Raw genomic sequence first — 2,704 nt, forward strand, 5'->3', positions numbered from 1 at the left:
CAGCAAGGAGGGAGATCAGACCTCCACCACACACCGACATCAGCTCCAGCGCCCCCCCCCAGGGGGAGGGGGCGGGGGCCCCTCCCATGGGAGGTGTAGGACCAGGTGGGGGGTGGGGGAAATGGGGCAATCACACATCGCCCCCTACCAACCCCCACTCCAAAAGCAGCTCCAACAGAACCGCCAGAGGGCCCCAGGGAGCTGCAAAACTCATCCAGGAGAAAAAGGCAGGAGCAGCAGGTGCCCCCCTCCCAGGCCCCCATCTATGGGGCTTAGCCAAAAAAAAAGGGGGTAGTGGGGGGTGGAAATGCCCACCACCACTGAGAGCCCTGACCCCAAGGAAGGAGGCTTCTCACCCAGCCTTGGCTCTTCAGGGAATGTTGGGGGGCACAGAGGGGAGAAGCTCTTTCCCCCCTCCGCATTCCTTTTGTTGCCACGATCCTTAATTCCTCCTGCCCACACCCCTGCAGGCAACGGCAGACAACGCAGCGGCCCTCCTCCCGCTCCAGCGCACCTTGTCCCATGTGGGGCCGCCACAGGGAAGGGCCCAGCTGGGACATGAGGTGTACGCAGTTGCGGCTAGGTCAGGGCCCCAGTTAAGCTGTGCCCCAGCACCCTAGGCCATGAGGTATAGGAAGGGGGTGCAGAATGAGTGGCGGGAGAGAGCGGAGATAGGGAAGAGGGAGAGGAGAGGAGAGAGGTGGGCAGAGGGCTTAGAGAGATGGCTAAATGGGCTGTCACCACCTGGCTTTGGGGAGGCAGATGATCAGTGTTGAGGCAGGCTCGAGGACACGTCCCCAAATCAGAAAGGGTTGCGTAAGGAGCCCTCTGGAGAAGGCGCACAGGGACTGGGTTCTTGGGCCTTGAAACAGAAGGCTGAGGGCACATGGTCAGACTGCCGCTGTCTGAAGGGCCATATCTTACAGAAGGTGCACATACTCCCAAGGGCCACTCTTGCCCTGGAGATCTTGGCCTTGGGGCCAAAGACGTTTCCATTTCTGATCTCCATGGGGAGGAGGGACTTAAGCCCAAGAGGGTCAGGCCTGGCCTGGGTCCCCAGACTCCCCCAACTCGTCCTAGCCCAGGCCTCCATGACGGAAACCCTGGTGGCGTTGCCCCAGAGCTTTCCAGAGATGAGCCTCCCCCATCCCCAGCCTGTCCCCGTCCCCAGCCTACCAAAGAGTATTCATCCCTTCTCATCCCTGACCCCATGGGTTACTATCCCAATTGTGGAACCACTACACTGCTCCTCACCCTGTAGCAGGTCCCCTAATCCAGCCACCCGTGCCCCTAGCTGGAGAAAGTCCAGAAACTGGCAAGAGGACCTGCTAAATAAAGACGATGTGCTGTGGTCCCTTGGTTGAGAGACTTGAAGTGTTTAGTCAGGCTAGAGAGCTGCACGAGAGAAGAGGCCTGGAGAGCCCCTTGGGGGCCATTAGCCTTGTGCTGATCTCCTAGGGGTGGGAGGCCACATGGCCTGGGACATCTACAAGCCAATAGGAGCAGACGAGAAAGGAAGCCACAACTGTGTTCCTGGGACAGGCCAAGCGGCTTTCAGTGCCAGAAGGGCCTGTGTCCTGGGCTGCAATGCCAGTGAGTTAAGGGGAGGGGTGGGCCTGGAGCTGCATTAGGGGAAACCAAAAGGGGGAGGGGGAGGGAACAGCTGGAATCAGCTGGCTGGGGGATAAATGGGAAACCTCACTAGTAGAGAGGGAATCATTCAAGGGCCTCAGCTGGGTCCCCAAATAGGCTTTGTGAGACCAGGGAGTCCTTCCCTGCCAGTTTTCTCATTTCTCACAGCGTGTTCCCCTCCCCCTGCCCAGCCCTGTGCCCTGCCCACACACTCCATGTTTGGCCTTCAGCATTTCAGGCCTAGCCACATACCCCATCCCTAGAGTGCTCTTTTCAGCTGGGGAGGGGAAGAGGTGCTGGCTCCTTTCCAGAGATGCTTCTGTAGATGTGAGAGACTCTATGTATTGCCTTGTAACTCCTGCATCCTCAGGAGGGACAAAGGGACTGGGAAGTAAAGGGGGACCTTAGGACCCCAGGGAATGGACCCTTGGAGACTCCCATCCCCTCTTCCCCCTCACCAAGTGCCCAGGAGACCCCTGGCTCAGACCAGCCCAGGGCCTTGCCCAGTGGCAGGGGAAAGGGGCACCTCACTCCACCTCGAAGTCATTTGACTGTCCCCATCCACCCCACTGCCCAGATCTTCCACCACCCCTCCAGCTGCCCCTGCCGTTCGTCACAGGCAGCAGAGCTGGGCAGCTTTCTTACGCCATTTTCTACACTGTGCTTCATGAGTAGGACTTTCTTGCACTAGTTCCTATGACTGAGTCTCCAAGCTGGATTCCTAGTAGTCCCTGTCCCTTCTTCCCTCACCTGGCTATGGTTCAGTTGTCGCCCTTCCCCTGCCTCTGTGTTTCGGTGAGAGTCTCTGTATGTGTACCGCTTTCTGTTTTGTTGCACTGTGGGGCAGAAGCCTCTCTGCTCTTGTTTAACCCCATAAAGAAATAAATGGTAAGACTTGATGATAACCTTCCCTTCTTGGTTTTGTTCTGTGGTGTCAAAAATTGCCCAAGGAAAAAGTCTATGGCTTGGGGAGGAGGCGGGACCAGAGGATGCTGAACCTCTGTGCCACCGCTTGTTGGCTCAAGTCTCAGAAAAAAAGGGGAAACTCTGTAGTAGGCCATTCTAGAGAAGG

Source organism: Grampus griseus (assembly GCF_964374135.1).
Source record: "Grampus griseus genome assembly, chromosome: X".
NCBI classification, from domain to species: domain Eukaryota; kingdom Metazoa; phylum Chordata; class Mammalia; order Artiodactyla; family Delphinidae; genus Grampus; species Grampus griseus.